Source organism: Erinaceus europaeus, unplaced genomic scaffold, assembly GCF_950295315.1.
Source record: "Erinaceus europaeus unplaced genomic scaffold, mEriEur2.1 scaffold_654, whole genome shotgun sequence".
NCBI lineage: Eukaryota > Metazoa > Chordata > Mammalia > Eulipotyphla > Erinaceidae > Erinaceus > Erinaceus europaeus.
The window spans coordinates 28465-40159 of NW_026647906.1; the positions used below are offsets into that span (position 1 = coordinate 28465).

Below are 11695 nucleotides of genomic sequence, written 5' to 3' on the forward strand. Positions count from 1 at the left end.
CCTTTAGTATAGACACAAACTAGTGGCTGACTCCTAATGAACAAAGGAAGAAAAGGGAAGCAATTCTAGCTTTCTGGTGGAAAAATGTGATGGAGACCACCTTCACCAACTGATCAGAGTTAACATCCAGTGACCATCATATACTTTCTGACATCATGTGATTAAAAAAGGAATCTGTCTGCTTTGCCCCAAACCATTGACTTTAGTCTAATTATGAAGAGAAAAACACACAATAAAAAAAAAAAAAGCTAGTGCTCGCTTCGGCAGCACATATACTAAAATTGGAACTATACAGAGAAGATTAGCATGGCCCCTGCGCAAGGATGACACGCAAATTCATGAAGCGTTACATATTTATTAGGTCACTGATTGTCAGAGAAATGCAAATTAAGACAAAACTAAGATACCACCTCACTCCTGTAAGAATGGCATACATCAAAAAAGGAAAGCAGCAACAAATGCTGGAGAGGCTTTGGGGACAGAGGAACCTTTTTACATTGCTAGTGGGAATGTAAATTGGTACAGCCTCTGTGGAGAGCAGTCTGGAAAACTCTCAGAAGGCTACACATGGACCTTCCATATGATCCAGTAATTCCTCTCCTGGGCTTATACCCCAAGGACTCCATAACACCCAACCAAAAAGAGGTGTGTACTCCTATGTTCATAGCAGCACAATTCATAATAGCTAAAACCTGGAAGCAACCCAGGTGCCCAACAACAGATGAGTGGCTGAGAAAGCTGTGGTATATATACACAATGGAATACTATGCAGCTATCAAGAACAATGAACCCACCTTCTCTGACCCATCTTGGACAGAGCTAGAAGGAATTATGTTAAGTGAGCTAAGTCAGAAAGAAAAAGATAAGTATGGGATGACCCCACTCATCAACAGAAGTTGAGTAAGAAGATCTGAAAGGGAAACTAAAAGCAGGACCAAATTGTAAGTAGGGCACCAAAGTAAAAACCCTGTGGTGAGGGGTAGACATGCAGCTTCCTGGGACAGTGGGGGGTGGGAGTGGGTGGGAGGGATGGGTCACAGTCTTTTGGTGGTGGGAATGGTGTTTATGTACACTCCTAGCAAAATGTAGACATATAAATCACTAGTTAATTAATTTGAGAGGGGGAAAATCAATTGTATGTCTCAAAGTTTTTCAAAACACAAACTGAATATTTTTAATATATAGGCTGTGTATTTGATATGTGGACTCTCTCAAAAGCCTAGACCAAGTAGATCAGAAGCATCCAATAGCACAGCTATATACAAGATACTGGGTACTGTACAGCAAACCATGACAAAAGGACTTTTCAAAGTTAACCCAATTACCAAATAATGTGATGATATTAACTATCAATTGTCTTTTTGAACCCTAAGACAGCAGGAACCTCACATCTCCACTATAGAGCCCCTCCTTCCCGCAGTCCTGGAATCCTTGGATAGGGCCCACTTTCCCGTATGCCTCTCCCAATCCATATCAAATAATATTGCATCTGCCGATCACAACCTAACCAACGCAATGATTGCCACCTCAACATGCTTCACTTCAGACTGTGTCCAGAGACTTCACGTGTGGAATGACAACCCTTCAGCTTCATTACTCGGGTGAGACCTTTCCTTTCATAGTATACTCTAATTTCATCTCTAACAAAGGTTCACTTTCTAACAAAGTCCCAAAACCTAGATATACACCAGTTTCTCTGAGAGAGAACATATGTTCACACGTATCCATAAACTATTGCAAAATATATACCTGAAAGCAGTACACTAGAGTTAGCAGTGAGTACCTCCCTAACACTTCTCTCCACTATTCCAAGCTTTGGGTCCATGATTGCTCAACAATTTGTTTGGCTTTGTATGTTAACTCTCTTTTCAGTCACTAGGTTCCAGATACCATCAGGATGCTGGCCAGGCTTCCCTGGATTGAAGATCCCACCAATGTGTCCTGGAGCTCCGCTTCCCCAGAGACCCACCCTACTAGGGAAAGAGAGAGGCAGACTGGGAGTATGGACCAACCAGTCAACGCCCATGTTCAGCGGGGAAGCAATTACAGAAGCCAGACCTTCTACCTTCTGCAACCCACAATGACCCTGGGTCCATGATCCCAGAGGGATAGAGAATGGGAAAGCTATCAGGGGAGGGGGTGAGATATGGAGATTAGGTGGTAGGAATTATGTGGAGTTGTACCCCTCCTATCCTATGGTTTTGTTAATTAATCCTTTGTTAAATAAATTTTTAAAAAAGCTAACTGATTCTAATCATAACTAGAGAATAAATCATAGAAACAAAGGAAATAAGAGGTAGAAAGAATGAAAGGGAGGAAGAAAGGGACAAGAGGGTGGGAGGGAGAAAAGGAGAGAAAAAAAAAATTAATAACTGAAGAATCATTAGAGGTTAGAGAGGAAAACTATGAACTGAGTCTTGAGACAACAAAAGAACACTAGGAGAAGTCATGAGAAATATGAGTTTAGTCTGTAGTCTAGCTAATAGCAATGTACCTGTACTGATTTACTTGCTTTATGCAAGTGCACCACCTTATCAAAGGTAAGTATCAAACAAGGACAACAAAGGGAATAAATAAATAAAATAAATATTTAAAAAAATGTTAAAAAAAAGGTATCAGATTTCTGTGGTGAATGTAGTGATACACACACATACACACAATATTCAACTACACCCCTAATGTCTTATAATTTTGCAAGCTACTATTAAATACAAATAATAAAAGTTTCCCCCACAAAAAATAACAAAATAATGTATGATATGTGAAAATTTTCTATACTGTGTTAATTCTCTGTTAGTCAAAAAAAGTATTCCAAAATAAAAAGAATAGGTACAAAGTGACATGGTGCTTGTAGGGTTTTGAGCGATCAATATTCCTGCAGTTTATGGAAGAGGGAAATAAAAACTATAGAGAGGCTGTGAGGTCAGAGGGGAACAAGTGTGCAGAATGACAGAGAATGTGTTCAGAGCACTTTGTGTACGTGACATAATGAAAAGTATGCTGCAGAGTGGGGATTGAGGCTGAGAAACATATACAACATCATAAAGAATCTTCTCCAGTTAGACAAAGAATATATGCCAGTCATTGAAGGGTTTAGAACAGAGAAAACCTTTCAGATAAGACCACAATGTCCTCAAGTTCAATTAGTTGTCAAAGATAACCAGCAAGTCATGTTTAGTACTGAGGTATCAAATTGGTAAAATGAGCAAATTAAACCATATTTCAACTATTCCAAGATGGCCCTGCTCTGATATGACTTCTAGGATGCATGGTGGATGGGAGAGATTAGTGTTGCTTTACATATGTTTGTCATGAAACAATGATGATCATGGAGGTGGAAGCCTGTTTATTCTGCTTGCACACATGGGGTCTGTACTGATAAGCCTTTGAGTGAAACTAGCAACAGAGAATTTGGGGAAAAACAGGAGTCCTTGCTCATCTCTCAAATAGTCACAAAACTGTGATGAATCTATAACAGCAAATCTATCACTAGATAAAAAGAAGTGCTGAGATTTGAGGGAAACAAACACTGGAAATCCCACCTATAATTTGATCACAACTGTGAAGAACTTAAATACCAAATTTATCCCAGGATAAATCTCAAACATCTAAAATTGTCATTCAATATGGATTATATTTGCAATAAACAGCTTATAGATACCTCATTCCCCCTTTTATACTAAGCTCAAAATATCTATGCATGTCACTACCTACATGAAGACTTATCTGGCTTCAAAGATAATATAAGCTGTTGTTTCTTTTATGTTTTTACAACCACCTCTATCACTCTCTCATGCATGTCTTTCAGAACTTATTCTATTTACTATACATTTTTTACAATAGGAAAGTGTGATTATCTTCTTAAGGGTAAGGCCCATGCCCTATCAGTCTGCATTTCCACTACATCCAACACAGAGATGTTTGATTAGTTAACCAATACTTATTCCTTACCCCTACTTTTTTATTTCACTCCCTTTATAAAGGAGAAACAAGCTCACTTTCCCAGTCTCCACTGCATATAGAACTCGATGTGGTTCACTTGTGGATAGCAAGTGATAAGGCAAAAACTTGGCATGCACTTGTGAAAAAGAACTTTCTTCTGAAAAAGGATAAAGATCACACTGTTTTCTACCTCCCCTTCCTTCATCCCTATGTAAGACTGTGTTATTTCATAAAAATTTTGGTGTTACAGACATCTTGGAACCCAAAGAAGAAAGCTTAGATGGTCAGAGAGACACCAGCTTTCATCACTGACATTTCAAAACATTTTGTCATTTACAATAATTAAATACCCTTATTGTCTAATCAGGTAAGATGTAGGTAACATATAAGGAAACCAGTGCTTAATATATTTTTAATTGAATGTGAGAATTTCTTTTCACTTGAGTTCATTTTAGAGAGGAAATCCTGCCGTTGGCAATGCACCTTCCTATAAGAGAAACAGTCTCTTGAAATTCAGATACTATGCTTCCTGCCCTGGACAGGGGTGAACATGAGATCTCATCCCAGAAAACAATTATTCTATCCTATGAATTTCTAATTTGGCCCAAAAAAATGCTATGCAAGGCCAAGTCATAATCTTCTATGACTTCATCTACTTTTAAATGTCAAGTGCTGATTTTCACTGCAGTTCCCCAGAGAGGAATTATTAGTTTAATGAGTAACATGGGCCATCATCTGCATCCTAGGACTTGTGACACTTGAGAGGCATTATCTCTACCAACCTGGAACTTTCCACACATTAAACACGCAGAGGTCAAATGAAATATTCTACTCACATTTTATAGTCCAAGAGTCAGAGCTGAGCTAAGGGATCCAGTGAGAATCAACAATTGGCAAGCACTTGCTGAGCTTCTGGTGAATGGTGGACAAGAAGTGAAAGAGATGAATGAAAAGAGGAGGTATTAATAGTCAAACTGGAAATGTTATCCCAAGTGCATGTGTCCTATTTATCTATTTATCCCAAGAAGTGTGTGCTGTATTTCTCATAATAATAAGACTAAGTCATCAACATACCCATTTTATTGAAGTGAAGCTCTGAGATATTAAGTAGATTTTTAAAAATTGCATCACTAAACCAAAACACAACAAATAGATGTACATCATCAGGTGAATGTATGACAGATATGTGCCATGGTATATCAATATAATGGAACATCATTCCAGTATAAAAAGGAATTGAGTGTCCAAACATGCTACAACACGAATGAAAGGTGAAGGCCATACCATGTAAAAGAAGTCAGAAACTAAATAGAAGAATTTGGATGATTCATTTTATATTAAATATTTAGAATAGGTCAAATCATACAGATAGGAAATTGACTAAGATTAACAGCTATTGCTCTGTGTGCAGTAAGAGAGAAGCCCAGAGACAAAGTGAAAGACAAAGAGATAAAAGGAGGGGAAGAAGATGAGAAAATTAGAAAATCATTCCAGAGGGCAGAACAAAGATGGCTACTTGGAGGCAGTTGCTGGCTTGAGCTCCAACAACAACAGTGGGATAGGGTAGGATACTGGGCTGTCAGTAGGCCAGTGACTAAGAGGTCCTAAGTGTGACACCAAGGAGGGATCCTATAGATCAAATTGGGGTTAGAAAACTGAGGAAAAAGAAAGGAAATCTTTTGATAATTTCTGAAGTGCACCCCTCCCCCCCACCATAACCAGACCCCAGGGGCTGGAGAGCTATACTAGCAGGCTACCCACTGAGCTTTTTTCTTTACCAAGATTCCTGGATCACCAGGGGTGTTAGTCCAATCCTTTTCCTTTTTGAGTTCCCTCTCTCTCTCTCTTTTTTTTTCTTCTAAGTGGCTGGAGCTCTATTTGAGTGATTAAATATCTGACCAATAAGAGCCTCAACCTTGCCTTGGAAAGACTACATGAAGGTTTTTTTTGTTTAATTTATTTTTTTTTTTTAACAATTGGCTGTCTTTGCTCAAGCTGCCTGAATCAACCTGGAGCCGTCCAAGCTGCAGACTGACTGTTAGCGTTTTTTTACTGTATTCTATTTTATTATTACTATTATATATATTATATATGTGTCCCTACCCCTCACGTTTCAGGTTAACTTCTTCAAAATTAACTGTTATTATTTTTCCATTGCTAGGTGACTAGGTGTCCTATACATTGTGAGAGGAACTTGTTTCACTCTACCTCTTCCATAAACTCTCTTATCCTCCTCCTAGCCAATTAAAAAAAAAAAACTAATTCCTTTAACTGCTCTATTTTTTTTTTCTTCTCTTCTTGTCATCTTTTCTTCCTTCCTCCTTCTGCTTTCTGAATTCACTGATACTCATTTGAGAATTATTCTGTGGAAGAAATCTGACTCAGAGTGGACACTCGCTGTGTGTTAATCTTCTCTACTTTCTTTTCTCCTCTTGCTAACCCTAGAATTTACAGTGGACAGTAGATTTGCATAATTGTCTATTCTTGATTTCCCTTTTTTCCTTTATCTTTCTTTTTCATTTGTATTTGGTTGCTGTTTTTGCTTGGACTGGAGGCATTCTTTGTCTAACTGGTATTAGTTAAACTGCATCAATTCTTGCTTCAGTTACTATTGTTGTAATTTCTGAAGTTTGTGACTGCATTTGTCATAAAGGTATTTAGTATAGTGTGGCATGTACTCAAAACACAACAACTGAAGAACAAAACATAAAAATAAAAAACACAACAATTAAAAAAATGATTAAACGAAAAGCAAATAAAACTGCTATTACAATGAATGAAGACAGGAACCCAGAAGAAACTACAAATCAGTCAGGAAATTATAGAAGAAAACTTCCCAGACCTGAACAATAGAAAGGACATTAAGATTCAATAGGCTCAGAGAGTTCCAAAAAGAATCAACCCATACCTGAAGAAACCAAGACACATCAAAGTTAAATGAAGTAAGGATAAAGAAAATATCCTAAAGGCTGCAAGAGAAAAACAAAAAGTCACATATAGGGGAAAACCAATAAGACTATCAGCAGACTTCTCCACTCAAACTCTAAAAGCCAGAAGAGAAAGGCAAGGTATCTATTGAGCCCTGAATGAAAAAGGGTTTCAACCAAGGATACTATATCCTGGTAGAATTTCATTCAAACTAGATGGAGGCATCAAAACATTCTCAGACAGACAACAGTTAAAGGAGGCAATCATCACAAATCCTGCCCTAAAAGAGGTTCTAAAAGACCTCTTATAAACAAGAACATCACCATAATACTTGTCATATATCAGAGCAAATAAAAAAAATTGAAAAATGGCACTACAATACATTAAATCCATAATATCAATAAATGTCAATGGCTTAAACTCACCCATCAAAACTATCATACAGGCTAACGGACCACAAAAACAGGCAGGGACAGCCATTCACATTTCTGACACCGTAGACTTTAAATTAAATAAAGTAATAAAAGATAGGAAAAGCCATGTGGAATACACATTCTTTTCAAACACACACAACACATACTCAAGAATAGACCACATGTTAGGCCACAAAGACAGCATCAACAAATTCAAGAGCATTGAAATTATCCCTGGAATCTTCTCAGACAACAGTGGAGTAAAGCTAACATTTAAAAACAAAGAGAAAATTACTAGAAGACACAGAATTTGGAAACTAAACAACATACTGCTTAAGAACCACTGGGTCAGAGACACACTCAAGCAAGTAATGCAAGTGTTCCTGGAAACAAATGAAAATGAAGACATGAGCTATCAAAATATCTGTAACACAACTAAAGCAGTACTGAGAGGGAAACTCATAGCCATACAATCACTTATTATAGAACAAGAAAAAGCAGGAGTCAGGCTGTAGTGCAGTGGGTTAAGCAGAGGTGGCGCAAAGCACAAGGACCGGCATAAGGATCCCGGTTCAAACCCCAGCTCCCCACCTGCAGGGGAGTCACTTCACAGGCAGTGAAGCAGGTCTACAGGTGTCTTTCTCTCCTCCTCTCTGTCTTCCCCTCCTCTCTCCATTTCTCTCTGTCGTATCCAAAAACAACAACAACAATAATAACTACAACAATAAAACAAGGGCAACAAAAGGGAATAAATAAATAAAATTAATATTTTTAAAAATTTTTTAAAAAGAACAAGAAAAATCTCAAATAAACTACCTTACTGAACACCCTAAGGACTAAGAGGAAGAGGAACAACGGAACCCAAAAACAACCAGAAAGATGAAAATCACTAAAATTAGAGCAGAAATACACAACATTGAAAATAAGAGAACCATACAAAAAAATCAATGAAGGCAAATGTTGGTTCTTTGAAAAAATTAAACAAGATTGACAAACCCCTAGCCAGACTCACTAAAAAAGGGAGGGGGGATCAAATTAATAGAATTGTAAACGATAGAGGAGATAGTTGACACCAAAATAATGCAGAAAATCATGGGAAACTTCTATGAGGAAATATACACTGACAAGCTAGAAAATCTGGAAGGGAAGAATTCCTAGAAATATATGCCCTTCCAAAACTGAACCAGGAAGAACTACAAAACCTAAATGCACCAATAACAGACAAAGAAATAGAAACAGTTATTAAAATCTACCCAAAAACAAAAGTCCTGGACCAGATGGCTTCACAAATGAATTCTACAAATATTTCAGGAAATAGTTAATACCCATACTTCTAAAGCTTTTCCACAAGAATGAAAGAACAGGAATACTCCCTTCCACCTTTTATGAAGCCAACATCACCCTGATACCAAAAGCAGATAGGGACACAACAAAAAAGGAAAACTACAGACCAATATCTTCTGATGCACATAGATGCCAAAATATTAAACAAGAGCTTGGCCAACTGGATACAGCAATATATCAAAAAGATTATTCATAACGACCAAGTGGGATTTATCCCAGGAATGCAAGGCTGGTTCAACATCCTTAAGTCAATCAATGTCATTCACCAAATCAATAAAAACAAAACAAAAAAACCACATCATTATCTCAACAGAAGCAGAGAAAACCTTTGACAAAATCCAAAACACATTCATGCTCAAAACACTACAATAAATGGGAATAGACAGGAAATTCCTCAAGATAGTGGAGTCCAAATATAGCAAACCTACAGCCAACATCATATTCAATGCACAGAAGCTGAAAGCATTCCCCCTCAGATCAGGGACTGGAGAGGGCTGTCCACTATTACCATTACTTTTCAACATAGTATTGGAAGTTCTTGCCATAGCAATCAGGCAAGAGAATGAAATCAAAGGAATATAGATTGGAAGGGAAGAAGTCAAGCTCTCACTATTTGCAGATGATATGATAGCCTACATAGAAAAACCTAAAGAATCCAGCAGAAAACTACTGGAAGTTATCAGGCAATATAGCAAGTTGTCAGGTTACAAAATAAATGTACAAAAACCAGTAGTATTTCTTTATGCAAACAACAAATCTGAAGAAGAAGACATCCATAAATCACTCCAATTCACTGTTGCAACAAAATCAATAAAATACCTAGGAATAGAGCTGATGAAAGAAGTGAAAGACTTATATACTGAAACTATGGGTCATTATTCGAGGAAATAGAAACTGATACCAAGAAATGGAAAAGACATCCCATGCACATGGATTGGAAGAATACATATCATCAAAATGAATATTATCCCCAGGGCCATAAAAAAATTAATGGGATACTCATCAAAGTTTCACCAAGCTTCTTTAAGAGAATAGAACAAAAGCTAAACTCATTTATCTGGAACCAGAAAATACCTAGAATCGCCAAAACTATCTTGAGGAAAAGAAAAATGGAGGCATCACACTCCCAGATCTCAAACTATATTAGGACATAAAATATGGTGAAGGTGATATAATACAACAAATCCTAACAAAGGGATTTTTCAAAGTTAACCCAATTGTCAAACAATGTGATTACTGAAATAAATATCGGGAGTCGGGCTGTAGCACAGCAGGTTAAGCGCAGGTGGTGCAAAGCACAAGGACCGGCACAAGGACCGGCATAAGGATCCCGGTTCGAACCCCGGCTCCCCACCTGCAGCGGAGTCGCTTCACAGGCGGTGAAGCAGGTCTGCAGGTGTCTATCTTTCTCTCCTCCTCTCTGTCTTCCCCTCCTCTCTCCATTTCTCTCTGTCCTATCCAACAACAACAACAACAATAATAACTACAACAATAAAACAACAAGGGCAACAAAAGGGAATAAATAAATAAAATAAATATAAAAAAATAAATAAAAAGTTTTTAAAAAAAAGAAAGAAAGAAATAAGAAATATCTATTGTCCTCTTAAACCCTAAGACAACAGGAATCCACCTCTTCCTCTATGGAACTTATATTTCTCTCAATCCTGGAACCACCCTGGAATCCTCTCCCAATCCTGGAACCATCTTAGCATGCTTCACCTCAGACTGTGTACAGAGAAGTCAGACATGGAATGACAACCCTTCATCCTCATCACTAGGGTGAGACATTTCCTTCCATGGTATTCTCTAATTCCATTCCAGGAGGTTCACTTCATAACAAAGTCCTAAAACCTAGATATAGGCCATCCCATTATATACAGCATATATTCACATGTATCCATAAATTAGGGCAAAATATATACCTGAAAGCAAAAATACACAATAGTCTGTAGTGAGTCAGTATCAAGTTCATAATAAAATAGCATCCATTTAGACTTAGATCCCTACTCACGTACTTCCTATTACAGATCTCTCACTCATTCAAAAGCTAACCTTATCAAAGCAAGGACTGCAAAAGCTGAATAAGGACAAGAGACTGGCATACTTTAATGATGACTCTTTAGTCAATATCAGGCCATTCCACCAGCTGGGGCCCTAATCAGGGAATCCTGAGATTACCAAACAGACATGATGGGCCTAGAACTTGAATAAATCAGTCTCTCTATTGTTAGCAGTTATTTCTATCAGGAAAAACAAAAACAAAACCCCTTTGTGGGCCCCCATAGGAACTTGCCCTCAACTTGGATCAACAACAGTAGAGAAAGTTCCATCCTCCAAAGGGAGGATGGACAACATACACTATGCTACACCTGAGGAACATGGGTCGATACTGGGGCAGCATGGAATGTACCTACTCATGACCACAGAATGTGAGCTCAGATCTAGAGGGATGCAGAAGTCACATAGGCTACTAAGCTGAATATGGGCCCCAGGTCATATCAAATTGATGGGGTTTACATTCAACAATATTTATATCACTTTCCCATATTAGGGAGCTGCTCTCTTCAATGATCCAGCATTCTGGTGGTTTTCCTAGCCATGACATCATCTCCCCCAGACAATAACTTTGATCCACCTGCATATCAGATTACAGGCTCACATTCAGGCAAAAAAAAAAAAAAAAAAGACACTAGTATAGCTGCAGGCCCTTTGAAATATAACTAAAACATGTCCACTAGCTATCTACAAATTGGAGGACCCCCAACACCTCATCTGCACTATTCCAGCCGTTAGGTCCATGATTGTTTAACAATTTGTTTGGTTTTGTATGTTAACTCTCTTTTCAGCCACCAAGTTTCCAGATGCTAGCAGGATACAACCAGACTTCCCTGGACAGGCAACCCCACCAATGTGTCCTGGAGCTCGGCTTCCCCAGAACCCTTCCCCACTAGGGAAAGAGAGAGACAGAATGGGAGTATGGATCAACTTGTCAAAGCCCATTTTCAGTGGAGAAGCAATTACAGAAGCCAGACCTTTCACATTCTGCATCCCACAATGACCTTGGGTCC

The 11695-nt window shown here is 38.1% G+C and overlaps 1 non-coding gene across 1 annotated transcript; it reads left to right on the plus strand.

Moving 5' to 3' along the window:
* The first annotated feature begins 251 nt into the window (after positions 1 to 251).
* Positions 252 to 358, plus strand: LOC132536520 (U6 spliceosomal RNA). The gene has a single exon (XR_009548069.1). It is a non-coding gene; the product is annotated as a U6 spliceosomal RNA (small nuclear RNA).
* Positions 359 to 11695: the final 11337 nt, after the last annotated feature.